This window comes from Vigna unguiculata, chromosome 4, assembly GCF_037176805.1.
Source record: "Vigna unguiculata cultivar grain cowpea cultivar isolate G323 ecotype 2 chromosome 4, ASM3717680v1, whole genome shotgun sequence".
NCBI classification, from domain to species: Eukaryota; Viridiplantae; Streptophyta; class Magnoliopsida; order Fabales; family Fabaceae; genus Vigna; species Vigna unguiculata.
In genome coordinates this window covers 33,017,436-33,033,088 of record NC_140795.1, presented here as the reverse complement: position 1 = coordinate 33,033,088, position 15,653 = coordinate 33,017,436, and positions in this window count along the sequence as shown.

The window sequence follows — 15,653 nt, the reverse complement described above, 5'->3', positions numbered from 1 at the left end:
AATAAAAGGCATGCAAAGTGGGTTGAGTACTTGGAACAATTCCCTTATGTTATCAAGTACAAGAAAGGGAAAGCTAATGTGGTGGTTGATGCACTATCAAGGAGATATACTCTCTTAGCCAAGCTTGGATCCCAAATTCTTGGATTTGACAACATATGTGAATTGTATATTTATGATCCCTTCTTTGCTACCATTTATCATGATTGTCTCACTAAGTCCCAAGGCGGCTTTTATCTTTCAAATGGATATCTTTTCAAAGAAGGCCGCCTATGTATTCCTCTAGGTTCTCATAGAAAAATTTTGATCAAAGAAATGCATGAGGGGGGACTTATGGGTCACTTTAGGGTCGCCAAAACTTTGGCCATGCTTAAAGAGAAATTCTTTTGGCCCCATATGAAAAGGGAAATACAAAACTATTGCGCTAGTTGTTTGAATTGTTTGCATGCTAAGTCTAGCGCAATGCCTGCAGGGATGTATACTCCTTTGCCTGTTGCTTCCACCCCTTGGGAGGATATAAGTATGGATTTTGTCCTAGGACTTCCAAGGACTTCTAGGGGTGTTGACTCTATATTTGTGGTAGTAGACCGTTTTTCTAAAATGGTACATTTTATACCATGCTACAAAGTAGATGATGCTAGCAACATAGCAAGGTTGTTCTTTAGAGAAGTGGTTCACCTTCATGGTTTACCCAAAACAATTGTGTCTGATAGGGATGCTAAATTCCTAAGCCATTTTTGGAGGACCTTGTGGTCTAGGCTAGGAACAAAACTTTTTTTCTCTACCTCTTATCACCCACAAACTGATGGGCAAACTGAGGTAGTCAATAGATCCCTTTCCACATTGCTTAGGGTTTTGCTTAAGGGGAATCATAAATCTTGGGATGAGTATCTTCCCCATATTGAATTTGCTTACAATAGAGTGGTCCATAGCACCACCAAACTCTCACCCTTTGAGGTAGTTTATGGTTTTAACCCTCTCACACCATTGGACTTATTACCTCTTCCAACTTCTTTTGATTTTGTTCATAAAGAAGGGGTTTCTAAGTCCAAGTTCATAAAAGATTTTCATGAGAAGGTTAAACACCAAATTCAAGCCCATGTTGAAAAGATTGCTCATTCTAAAAATAAGGGCAAGAGAGTTCGGTCTTTTAATGAAGGAGATTTAGTTTGGTTGCACTTAAGGAAGGAAAGATTTCCTAATATAAGAAAATCCAAACTTTGTCCCCGAGGTGATGGTCCATTTCAAATCATCAAGAAGATCAATAATAATGCTTATCAATTGAATCTTCCTCCGGAATATGGTGTGCATCCTACTTTCAACATTACTGATTTGGTTCCTTTCATAGGTATTTTTGATGAAGAGGGTGACCACCAAGATTTGAGGGCAAATCCTCTTCAAGGGGGAGGGGATGATGTGACCCCAACAAGCCCAAGCTCAAGTGCATCAACAAGCCCAAGCCCACATCAAGGCCTAATCACTAGAAGCATGATGAGAAAGATTCACATGGGCCTCTCACAAGATGATCAAGTCAATCATGGGTTTTTTACATTATTTACACGGGCTAAAGAAATCTCTAAAATATGAGATGATGCATGAAGGAAGTAGTATAGATTTAAATTTGGCCATTGTTTAGACTTTGCTTTTAATAAAAGCTAGAACACTTGTTGGGATCATTTGGGCTGAGCCCAATGTGCTACCTTTGGTCGAGAGTTACTAGAGTGGCTCTCCTTTTGGATGCAAGCAAAGCATGAACTAAGCAAGGAGCATGTGATGGAAGCATGGTGCGTGTGAATTGGGCAAGGAGAGTGTGATACGCCACTTGGCACCATCTAGACTCATCTACTACATCACATGGTCTACAATCAAGCTTCTTCTCCAAGCTACATTTGCATTTCATCTTTGTTGCATTTTCTCTTTATTTGGCCGGCCATGTGCCTATAAATAAAGCCACTCAAATATTGTAATGGTTACTCTTGAATTGCTAATAGATGCTAGTGTTTGAGATCACTCCACACTTCTATTAATTTGAGAGAATACATGGCTAACCTTCTCCTTCATCTCCTCTAGCCACCTTCCATACCATAGCTCCATTTCTACTCTTCATCTTCACTAAATCCTCCATTTCCGAGAGCCTCCTTCCTCTAATTCTCCAATTTCTGCTGCACTCCATCTTCTCCTCATCATTCTCCATGGATTTTCTTCCTCTCATACTCCAAGGATGTTCATCAAGATGGATGCTCTGGCTCCAAGAATTCGATTTGGAGATCCGTGATAGGAGCGGAGCACAAAACCTGGTTGCAGACCACCTAAGCAGGATTGAGAGGTCTACTGATAATGTTTCACCGATCTGGGATGATTTTTCCGATGAAAGTTTGTTGACACTCTCTACCTTTTCCTCACCTTGGTTTGCTAACATTGTTAATTATCTTGCTGCATCTGTTTTTCCCCCTAACATCCAGAGCTTAATGTGATAAACTCAAGAGCGATGCTAGGTATTACATTTGGGATGACCCCTATCTGTGGAAAATGTGCAGTGATCAGGTTACTAGGAGATGCATTCCAGAACATGAGATTGACTCGGTCCTCAAATTTTGTCATTCATTTGCACCTGGTGGTCACCTTGGCACACAAAGGACAACTCGTAAGGTGCTATATTGCGGATTTTATTAGCCCACCATCTTCAAAGATGCATGGAGGCTTTGTAGCACATGTGAGGAATGCCAATGAGGAGGAGGAGGAGCCATTTCTTGGAGACAACAGATGCCTCAACAACCCATGCTATTTTGTGAGGTGTTTGATGTCTGGGGTATAGATTTCATGGGCCCTTTCCCTGTCTCTTTTGGTTTCACTTACATCTTGCTTGCTGTTGATTATGTTTCAAAATGGGTGGAAGCTAAAGCCACTAGAACTAATGATGCTCGAGTTGTTGTGGACTTTGTTAGGTCTCACATATTTTGCAGGTTTGGAGTTCCTCGAGCTATTGTTAGTGCCCAGGGCACTCATTTTTGCAACATATCCATGGGGGTTTTGCTTCAAAAGTATGGGGTCTTGCACAAACTTTCTACACCATATCACCCCCAAACTAATGGGCAAGCCGAGATCTCAAACAGAGAAATCAAAAGGATCTTGGAGAAGATTGTGCAGCCCAACAGGAAGGATTGGAGCAATAGACTTGAGGACGCTCTATGGGCTCACAAGACTTCTTACAAGGCACCTATAGGGATGTCTCCTTATCAGGTTGTCTTTGGTAAGCCATGCCACCTTCCAGTGGAGATAGAGCATCGAGCATACTGGGCTGTCAAGTCATTCAACTTCTCTCTTGATCAAGCTGGGGAGGAAAGGAAGCTGCAGTTGAACGAGTTAGATGAGATCCGTCTGAAAGCATATCAGAACTCTATGTTCTACAAGGAGAAGACCAAGAAATTCCATGATAGCTCCATAGCTAGAAAGGAGTTTGTTGTTGGTCAGCAAGTTTTACTATATAACTCCAGACTTGGACTCATGGGGGGTAAGTTGCGATCAAAGTGGATTGGTCCTTTTTTTGTTACTAATGTTTATCCTTATGGTGCAGTTGAAATCAAAAGTCATTCCACCGATAAGAGCTTCAAAGTGAATGGGCATCTTCTGAAGCCATTCCTCGACAATCCTGCCTTGGTGGATACTGTTGTGGAGGAAACTCCAGACTTGGACTCATGGGGGGTAAGTTGCGATCAAAGTGGATTGGTCCTTTTGTTGTTACTAATGTTTATCCTTATGGTGTAGTTGAAATCAAAAGCCAGTCCACGGATAAGAGCTTCAAAGTGAATGGGCATCTTCTGAAGCCATTCCTCAGCAATCCTGCCTTGGTGGATACTGTTGTGGAGGAAACTTCCCTGCTTGACCCCACTACTGTTTCACCATGATTCAGGGAGTTTTCTTTCCCCTTCTTCTTTACTTTTATTGCACTTGTCCAGGTCTGTCTATTGTTGTTTTCGTTTGTTTGTTTCATTTTTGTTAATTTGTGTTAGTTAGTGTTATGTTTTTGCTTTCTGTTTGGAACACTCACTTCACTCTTGGAGGATGAGTTTTTGGTTACTCTGTGGACTGATATACTTGTTTTCTCTTTGCATGTCAAGTTGCTTTTGGAATTATTTTACCCTGTTTGAGAATTTGAGCCACTCTCTATTCTTTGATTGTGTGATATATGCCTCTTGAATGCTTGCACAGTGGCCTTGGCTTGACTCTTTCTGAATGCTTTTCTGATTCACATGCATGTTGGGATATGATTTAGGCAATTTTGTTCTGTGAGCCTATGGCCAGATGAGCCTACCTTGAACTGTTTCCGTTGATACCCCTTTTTGAGCTTGCATACCCTTTCATTGTTCTACATCTCATTACAAGCCCTTAGCCTGAAAAACCATGATTATTCCTACCTTAGGAAATTTTGGAGCTTTGGAATTGTTTTGAGAATGGGTGCTCAATTAAGTGCGGTCGCGCACAACAAGTGTGGTTGTGCGCGCACTTGTTGTTGGTTCTTGGAATTGCTCATTTGTACACCAAAGTGGGATTTCAAAATTGTTGTTTCTCTGCATGTTCTTTGTATAGAAAAAGAAAAATAAAAAAAAAGAGAGAAAACAAAAAGAAAATAAAAGAGAATAAAGAAAAGAAATAAAAAGGAGTTTAGATTTGAGCATTGTGTGAGAACCGAAGTTGGAAGTGTTGGTGTTTTGGATTACTTTCATGATTGATTGAGACTTATTCCCCATTGCTCCTCTATTTCCTTGGTTGCTTAGGTACTTATCCATATGCTCCAGACCTTGTCCTCAGCCCCATTACAACCTTGAAAAGTCCTTCTGATCTTGACCTACATGTGTTTCTAGTTTGGTTGTTGGTTCTAGAGGCTTGCCAAGTCTGTTTGATGTTTGTTTTTCAGGGGCGCTTTGAGAGTAAACAGTAGCCTAGATATTTGAGTGATACAGTGCATATTTCGTGAGGTTATGTTGCTTTCAATTCTCTCCTTGAGTTGAACTAAGTACTTGACATGTTTTGAATTGCTTCGATGATGTTCATGGATACCTTGTAGCTTTGAATCCTTTTGTGTTAGATGTGTTTCCATTTGTCTGTGTCGAGTCTGTTTGTCATGTGTTTGTTTGTCTTGTGTCTTTTTATCTCTCTTGTTATGTTTGTGATGTCCTTGCTTTGCTTTACTCTTTAATTTTACCCAGGAGTGCAAAAGGGTAAGTGTGGTCGATTTTGATGAGTCATTATTTTCTTCCATTCCACTAGCCTTTGTGTACCCATTAGACAGTTGATTAGTGTTTAATTGTTCATCTTTAGAGTGTTTTTCATCTGTTGGGCTTTATTGGGTCACTCTTCCGAATTTGGACTAATTTCACATTATTTGGCCTAATTTTTGTTTTTAATTATTTTTAGGTATTTGGGTGAAGCAATTTTGGAGCTTGGACGTCAATATTCAGTTGAAGAGAGTCACCACATCATTTCCACATCATTTCCATGTCATTTCCAAGTCAGCAAAGTCAATGGGTCAACATTTGAGGCCCAAAGTGGCATTTTTGTAATTCTGCAGCTCATAATGGCAGTTTCGTAATTCTGAGTGGCAGGGGGTGAAATGACTACGAAAATTAGGTCTGCATGGAGGGGGAGCCGCTACTTCATCTTCTTCATTCTCTCCAACTCCATTTTTCGTGCTCCAAGCTTCCATGGATGTCCCCCCTTGCGGTTTTTCACATTTTTGGGTCATTTTTACCGTTTTTATGCACATTTGACAGCACCCATTGAGGGTTTTGCGTTTTGATTTTTCATTTTCTACATTGGGCAGCTCGTTTTGTGATTTCATTGACTTGGAACAATACCCATTCATGGGGTTTTCGCATTTATATATGATAGCACCGTTTTGCATTCCATTTAAGCTTTGAAATCTTTATTTTTGCTTTTAAATTGCATTTTCAGATTTCATAAGTTAGGGTTCTTGGTTCTGTTTTTGTGATTCCAGTTTTGAAGTGTTTAATTGCTCATTTCCATGTCTAGCTAAATTCGTGTATTGACTCCTTGATGAAAAATGCAATGAAGCTTTGAGGTTGTGCTTGTTTTGTGAAATCTGCTATGTTTTTGTTCTGAATTCGTGGAATGCATGTGGTGCATCTGTTAATGCTTAATTTACAGAGTAATTGCATATGTTTTGGTTAAGATACGTTCATGCTTAATGTATGTAGCTTGGTTGTCACGAATTTAAGGATGTGTGCATTGCTTAATTGCATAATGAAGCTAGATTGTAATTTTTGCTTAGTGAATTATTATCTAGTGGATTGAGATAAGGCAGAGTTAATGTTAATTTGGTGCCCTATGATAAGTGAAATTGCGTTTGAATCAAGGATGTCAATACAGTTTTAATCACTGTAGCATTTAATTTAATCTGTTAATTAGCATTCTGAACCTGTCTGCCAACCCCCCTTATGTTTTATTGTTGTGTTCATCTGGAAATTTCGCTTTGAATGAAAATATTGGTCGTTGGGAGACGACTTGGTTCACTTTCATGTACTGCATTTAATATGATTTAATTTGGTGGTGTACGACCTCTATCACCAACTTAACCAAATAAGTAACAACAAACAATCACCACATATATGTCGGAAACAACCTAGGTACCCGACTCGGGCCGACATAGGCCTAACCGGCCTAAACCCATAACCAAAGTCGCTAAAGGAACGATCAACCTAGGAAAGTACACAAACAAGAACGACATAAGCCAACTAGGGAAGTAACCGGATCAGACCATTCTAAAAGACTTAAGGAAATCAAAGCTCACAACAGTCGATACTAAGGGCCTGGGCCAAGGCCTAGGCCCACCCATAGCCCAAACCATGGCCTAGCCCATGGAATAGGCAAACATAATTAATAATCTATAAATACACATGGACCCCACGAATTAAAGGTACGCATTCATTACTCCATTAATCACTTGATTTGACTTTTTGAGAGCTTTGGCTGACTTAAGCTTCAGCGTCCCTTCTGCAAGTAACCCCTCCCGGTTCCAAGCCGATATTTGCTAGATGGAAAGAGGCCAACCGAGAAGATAGCGGATATATAGGTAAGGTGATACTTGTGCCTAGCAGATCTTATTTGTTCTCTGGAGGAACAATAACAAAAATAAAGATGATAATAATAATAACAATATGTTAAAAAATTGCAACAATATTAAATATTACTATAACAAAGGTTATAATAATAATATCAATATCACTCTACACGTACTAACGCTACTAATACCAATATTTATATTAATTAAAAAACAAATACCAAGTATAATATTATTTATAATAATAACACTAATGATAATAATAATATTATTATTAATAATAATAAAAACAGTACACCGTAATAATAATAATAATAATAATAATAATAATAATAATAATAATAATAATAATAATAATAATAATAATAATAATATCCTGTGATAAAAAAATACAATAATTACCTACACACAACTTTTATTTTATTTTTTATAATTTTATTCTCTTAATTATCATTTTTTCTAATTTAAATTATTATTCATAATAAAAAAACTATTTTTCAGTTTTGTTATTTTACTAATTTTGTAACTACTTATTTAATTTAAATAATTACTTAGATGTAGATAAATATAATCCCAAGGTAAATAAAGTAAGATATGTCTCTAACTATACTACTACTACTACTAATAATAATAATAATAATAATAATAATAATAATAATAATAATAATAATAATAATAATAATAATAATAATAATAATAATAATAATAATGATAGTAATAATAATAGTAATAATAATACAACAACTACATATATGTAAAGAGATACACATATTTATCGTCATCTTTTGTTTTTAAAATTTTATCCTCTTAATTATTATTTTTTAAATTTAAATAATTATTCATAATAAAAAATTAGTTTTTAATTTTATTATTTTACTACTTTTGTAACTACTTATTTGAATTCAAATAATACTTATTTATGTAGATAAATAAATAAATAAATAATAATAATAATAATAATATCATTATAATAATAATATTTCTTATTGATAAAACTAATAATAATAATATAACAATACAATAATAATAATAATAATAATAATAATAATAATAATAATAATAATATACGTTTATAGAAATATAATAATAATAACCATTATAAATATAATATAATTATCATAATAATAAAAAATATTTTAGTTCTATTAATTTATTAAATTTAGTAAATTTAGTAGCTATTCTTTTGAAGTGAAAGATTTAAAGATAAATCAAGAACAAAATAAATAAAAAGTATAAGTAATTTAAATATGACCCCATAATAAATAAAAATAAATATTTTTATGCTTCTACCAACAATAATAACAACAATAATATCCTATGATAAAAAAGTAATAATGACAATACAACACTATCTATAAATTATTTTTTAGTCTTAATTTTTTTTAAATAATTATTATTGATGAAAAGTAATATAATAGATTCATTTGTTTTAAGTGGTAAAAGAGAAGATACCCTTGAAGATGAAAACAATACAAATTTACTTTTTCACCTATTTTCAAGCATGATACTAGGAATTTAATTGTTGAATTACAGGACCATTTCTTAAGATTCAAAGAATTGTAAGTGGAAATTTCATATTAATTCTTTTAAATTATAGGCGGAATGTTTTATATTAATTCTTTGAAACTTATTATAAGAAAACGTTCTCAAATATGAAAATATTTAGAGAAAGAGATGAAGTTAGAAAAACTTATTTAAAATGAGTTTCATATCAAATACAATTTCAAAACTATAATTTTTTTAAGAAAAAATATACAAAGATTTCAATACTAAAATATATATACTTTTGTTATATTAGTAATAATAATTAAATATATAAGATTTGAGTATATTATTTTGGCTTCTCTAAACTTTTTTATCATGTCGCTGTCTAATGGAATTTTTTATTTTCGGTCTCTCAAAATTGTTGGAGAACACTACACTCACTCACCTTTGGAACCCATGTTTAGATCTCCATGATTCAACAGCCCCACGTTCTTCACTCTCGCTTGCCAATTCATCATTCTTCGTCCATTACATCACAGATTCTTCATCCAACAACATACCACACTATTTTCTTCGCTCACGTTTTCAGCATCATTGCATACGCTTCCTCTTTCATCATAATTCGTCACCTGCATTTCCAATACTCCGAACACAAATAGAACAGAATGATTCATACTTATAATCCATCCCGAGGCCCAACACTCATTCTCAGTCACCTTTTTTTTTATTTTTTTTTACCATCAATCGTTTTTCTACACACCACTGCCTCTCTTATTTTCCTCCCTCAGTAGCGGCCAACACACATAAACACGATCCCAGCATCTGCCACCAACACATCTTCTTCTCCCAATAACCTAAACACACTCACAGATTCCATACATAGAGGCCACGTTCACCTCCAAATCAAAAATTCCATTAGACAGCGACATATCTTGATAAAAAAGTCTAGAGAAGCCAAAATAATATACTCAAATCTTATATATTTAATTATTATTACTAATATAACAAAAGTATATATATTTTAGTATTGAAATCTTTGTATATTTTTTCTTAAAAAAATTATAGTTTTGAAATTGTATTTGATATGAAACTCATTTTAAATAAGTTTTTCTAACTTCATCTCTTTCTCTAAATATTTTCATATTTGAGAACGTTTTCTTATAATAAGTTTCAAAGAATTAATATAAAACATTCCGCCTATAATTTAAAAGAATTAATATGAAATTTTCACTTACAATTCTTTGAATCTTAAGAAATGGTCTTTTAATTCAACAATTAAATTCCTAGTATCATGCTTGAAAATAGGTGAAAAAGTAAATTTGTATTGTTTTCATCTTCAAGGGTATCTTCTCTTTTACCACTTAAAACAAATGAATCTATTATATTACTTTTCATCAATAATAATTATTTAAAAAAAATTAAGACTAAAAAATAATTTATCAAAATTCAATCAAAAATTGAGAGAAATGGTTATGAAAAAACATGTAATACCTAACTTTTCTTTTTATATTTATAAAAAAAATATACAAAAAACTCATAAGATGAAAAAAAAACTAAATATCAAACTAATATTTTACTATCATAAGAAAATTATTATTTTTGTTATCTTAGAAAAGAACGGATGAGAACTGAGAGCGCGAGACAATAAATTTATGCAAGAGTAATAAATGAATAATATTCCTGAGAAATTTCAAATGAGAGAAAACAAAAAATATCTCAATAAATTTTATTATTCTTTATTATGTTTAATTTTTAATTTTATTATGTTTAATATTAAATATTATATTTTATAAAAAATAAAAATAAATTTAAAACTTAAAAAAAAAATATTTAAAAAGTGTTAGAGTTAGTTAGTGGAGAGAGAAAAAGAATGCCAAGTGATAAGATACGTGAGTACGAGGAGTAATGTGATTTTCATAAACGGAAAATTAGCTTTTAACAAAGTTTTTTTTTTACAAACTTTTGACAATATCGACGTGATAACACCTCGTTGGATGAAAGGTTTGATGTGGTTTAAAAAGGGAAGAGAAAGATTTAGTGTGGCTTAAAAGGAAAACTTTGTCAAAGTTAAAAAAAATTGTCAAACTATCATAATCTTTCATAAAATTAAATGCAATGGGTGTTAACTCAAGAAGAAAACAAAATGGGTATTAAAAATGTAAAAGTGTGGGTAGATGAGAAGAAAGGATTTGATATTGGAAAAAGAAGAATGAAAGTATCTATAACAATATATAAAGAAGATTTCCTCTTTTGTGTCCACATTTCATAATGTCAATTCTACCTTTTACAATATAATTATTTATTAATTTTTTTAAAATTAACGGTTATTTTTACCCATTTTCTATAAAATTGTTTATCCTTTTTTTATTCATTAACAATTAATTTTTCTATTCATTTCACTTTATTTAAATATAAATTTATTTTATATATTAACTTAATAATATTATACTATTATCACCTACTGACATACTATCATTCATAATTAAAAAATGCGTACAAACAGGCATGATACACTAGTAGATGATAAAGAGATTTGTGCCAAACTAAAAAATGAAAATGATGCAAAGAAAATAAAACAAATAGTAATGTAAGTAGTAAAACAATGGGACCTAAAAGTAATAAAATATTTTTTTTTATTTTTAATTTTATATTTTAAAATCTGAAGATGAAAATTAATTGATTTTTTAATTTTTTTGAAAACAAATTTTAACTCACTTTTTCTATTTACCATTAATTAAAACTTATTTTTGAATTTTTCGAAAACAAATTTTATTTACTGGACGATATCAAGTGTTGACACAAGCAATATACCAAAACTCATTTCTAGAGATGTGGTCAAACTTCATGGATTGTCTAGAACAATAGAGATTCTAAGTTCCTAATGGCTCTTTTGGAAAACTCTTTGGTCTAGGCTAAGAACTAAGCTTAACTTTTTAACCTCTTGTCACCATGAAATAGATGGGCAAGCAAAGGTAGTCAATAGATCTTTCTACACAATGCTAAGGACAATTCTAAACGGCAACCACAAATCTTGGGATGAGTATCTTACCCACATAGAGTTTGCATATAATAGGGTAGTCCATAAAACTATCAAAGTCTCTCTATTTGAGGTTGTGTATAGGTTTAATCCTCTCTCTCCTTGGACCTAATACCTATACCTACTCATAGTGAATTTATTCACAAGGAAAAGGGTATCTAAGGTTGAATTTATGATGAAAATGCATGAGAAGGTGAAACCCCAAATACAACAACAAACAGAGAGATACATAAAACAAAACAACAAAAGGAAGAGGGAAGTCATTTTTTAGGAAGGGGATTGGGTTTGGCACCATTTAAGCAAACATAGATTTCCATAACAAAGGAAGTCCAAAATCAACTTCCGTGAGGATGGTCCCTTTCAAGTAGTCAAAAGAGTCAATAACATGCATATAGGTAGAGGTGTCATTTAAGCATTCCACCCACGGGCTGACCCTAACCCCCTTTAAAAATAAACCTTATATTTTTAGCCCAGTTAACAGGGGGCTTTTTTAAAGCCCCAGCCCCTTGAATCCCACATAAAGTGGGTTGGGACAGGGTTACGGTGGGGCCGGCCCTAAAACTAAATTAATTCATTTTCTCTTCTATTTCTCTCCCACAAAACTCACTTCACTCACATTTTCTCTTCTGTTTCTCTCCCACAGAACTCACTTCACTCACGATGGTGCGAAGTTTGGTCGTCCTCTCTCTTTCACGACGGTGGTGCGAAGGGGTTCACTATCCTCCATCATCTTCGAGTTGCAGATTCCTCTTTCTTCTTTTCTCCATCATCTTCGAGTTGCTTCCAGAGAGTTCAAGTTCTCCTTAACCTATTGCCCCTATTTGCCTATACGGGTTCGTCAAATTCTACCCCATCTTGTTTCAATAATTTTTAGAACTTCTGAAAATGATTGGGGAACTTATATATGCTTTGATCGGAAAAATCAATTAATGGGATTGTTGTGGAAAGATGGGAGGAATGGGGCAACAGATTAATGGGAAGAATATGTATACTTTCTTATACCTGAAAGACTCAAGCTCAATAATGATAAAAAAAACTAAAAAGTTGTATGTTTAATTCTCCATTCCCTCTTGCCTAATCCTGCATTGATAATCTGTATAACATCAATCTCTTAACTGTAGTATATATTTGATCCAATCACAGGGAGAAAGAATTAGCTGCTGTTAAGATAAATGCAGCGAATGTTGATATAATTGCTCATGAGCTAGAGGTAACTTCATCAGATTGTTCATCAATCTATCTAGAAACTTTTATTCCAATGGATTGACATACTTTTATTATTTTTTCAATCAGTTGGACAAAATGGTTGCGGAAAGAACTTTGCAAGAGCACAAAGGTGATGTAGTTGCTGCCATTCGGCACTTGCTTCACTAGAGACGTGATAATGAACACGGGTCAATGCTTCAGAAAATTACTATGCACCAGCTTATATTGTTTTTAATTTAAATTGAAGCTCAACTGTATTATGACCTAATTCATTCAAAAATCATAAATGTATGTCTTTAGAATTAGCTATATGATGTCTGTAACTGTGAACTTCATCATTGTTCTTGCATAGAAATTTATACATTTTGGTTTGGTTTTCAGGATGAGAAACGTCTTAGAAAGGCTTTATACTTTGCCAATATATGTGGTGCACTCATTGTGACTGAGAGAGGTGCAATTCCTGCACTTCTTACAAAGGAAGCTATGTTGCAATTCTTACTAGAACTAGCTGTAATATAACACAATTCACATATTTTTGTTATAATTTGTTGTTAAACTATAGTTTAGGAGATTCTGAGCTTCTTTTTTCCTTTTTCTGTTTAAATCTCTTGACTCTGTAATTCTCTTATATAAAATTTCAAGTTGCCTTTTGCCCTGGTTTTGGTAGGTGTGTCAGCTGAGCTCACTGTTCAACTCTAGGTATAATGTGAACATGATTTATTTTATATTGAAAGTGGTTTCACTATGATTAGAACCTTCAATCACTTAGTTAAACACATAAGCATATGTTGTTGGCACTTAAACTTGGTTAAACACAAACATATATATATGTTGCTGCAACTTTTGTTCATTCCTGTTTAGAGGAAATGAAGAAAGTTGAATTAGGTTACAATAAATTGTTCTAAATATGAAAAGTGTTAGGAATATATTCTCTAATTTTCTACTTTGAACACACTCACTTATAAGTGAAATTCATGTGGGTTTTACTAATTTGGGAATGAAATCCTCCAAATAAGTGGTGTTAGTTTTCACTTATGAGGTCTTAGCTTTCCCAAATTTTGTATTATTTTATAAGTTTACATATAATTAAAAATATTATTTTTAATTTAATATCTTTAAATTTATACTTATAAATCAAATTTTGACATTCCTGTCACTGAATTGCATTAATGTGTTTTTGATGAGAAATTTGTTTCTATAAGTTTATTAACTAGTATGACATTTATGCTTAGTATGGGTAAATTTAGAAGTTACAAAATATATATATATATATATATATAATATTAAAAAAAGATGAATATTATTTGCTGGTAATTTGAAAGACATACATTATAAACCATTCTTTTAGAAATATAAATAGAATATAGTCTCTGAAATTTCAATTGATGATTGAAACTAGATCAATTTTAATTTATTTGATCTATAATTTCATTTTTTTTAATGTTTAAAGTTGGAATATTTTCTTTTCTTATGTTGATATCTTATCTTGATTTGCAAAATGTGTATTTGATTTGCAACATAGTCTTCTCTAGATATGCACCACTTAGAACTTGACTGGTCCAACATGCCATTCGGTCTGGATGATCAACTAAATCATTAATGAATGTTATTGATCTTTTTTAGGCATCTTGTTCAATAAATTTTGAAGCTACTGCCTTGACCACATCTAGAAACGAAGGTTAGTACCTGTGAACTCTGACTGAATGTTTTTTCTCATGTAATGTTTCTATGCTATTTATAACTGTTTGAATCAAAGTCATATATAATGTATATATTATCACATAATGATAATTTCTTTATTCTTTCAGATACTTGCCTACCTGTTACATTTTTATTTGAGTTTTAGATAGTGGGTTGAAGAGTTTTAAATATGGACCACCCTAAGAGTAACCCTTTAGTTTTGGTTGATGATCTTGCATCTGAAACTCCTGGTCCATCTGAAAGTGCAACCACAAATAAAAAGGAAGTCTCAAATGTTTGGAATTTTTTCACAAAAGTAGGAAAAGACAAGGATGGCATTGAAAAGGCTGCTTGTAAGTATTGTGGCAATAACTATAAAGTTGGAAAAAATCCTATTACTAAAAATAATTATGGGACTTCACATCTAAGTCGGCATGTCAACGTGTGTAGAAGTATTCCAAAAATAGATATGGATATGAATCTTTATCAAGAAGGAAAGTTTGGGACACGAAGAATCAATCAAAAGATTCATCGTAAGTTACTTGCGAGAGCCATAATCAAACATAGTCTTCCTTATAATTTTGTTGAATATGAAGGAATTAGAGAGTGGATAAAATACATTAATCCTAATGTTGACATGAAATGTAGGAACACTACTGTTTTAGATGTGGAAAAGGAATACATGGAAGAGATGGATAAAGTTAAGCAAAGCATGTCTAGGATTCCTAATAGAATTTGTTTAACTTCTGATGTTTGGACTGCAGTTACTTCTGAGGGCTATATTTGCCTAACTGCACACTTTGTTGATGAAAACTGGAAATTGACAAGTAAGATTCTTAATTTTTGTCGAATGAAACCACCACACACTGGTGTTGAACTAGAAAGTGTTGTGTTTGATTGCCTAAAGCAATGGGGTATTGAAAAGAAAATTTTCTCAATTATCTTGGACAATGCTTCTGCAAATAATATCTTGCAAGACATTTTGAAAACCCATCTTTGTGTTCATAGAAATTTATTATGTAACGGTGAGTTTTTCCATGTACGATGTTGTGCTCACACCCTTAATTTGATAGTTCAAGATGGTTTAAAGGTGGTTGACAAAGCACTTCATAGTATTAGAGAGAGTGTTAAGTATGTTAAATCATTAGATGGAAGAACTCTCAAATTCAA